This window comes from Cystoisospora suis (assembly GCF_002600585.1).
Source record: "Cystoisospora suis strain Wien I chromosome Unknown contig_875, whole genome shotgun sequence".
NCBI lineage: Eukaryota > Apicomplexa > Conoidasida > Eucoccidiorida > Sarcocystidae > Cystoisospora > Cystoisospora suis.
The window spans coordinates 56,454-56,659 of NW_027153676.1; positions in this window are offsets into that span (position 1 = coordinate 56,454).

Sequence of the window (206 nt, forward strand, 5' to 3'; positions counted from 1 at the left end):
GCCAAAACGTTAGGCTTCACTGAGAGCCATCTATTTATTAACAGTTCCCGCACTTGGAACGCGTTTTCTGCACAAAAACACCGACTCTCTATGCACACTGCACATTGCGGACCGCTTGGCCTAGCTCGACGGCTCCGGCCCGCGGGGATTTTGCTTTGCTTCTGCGTCGGACGCAGACTGTGGGGTTTCCTAGGTGCATTAATGTG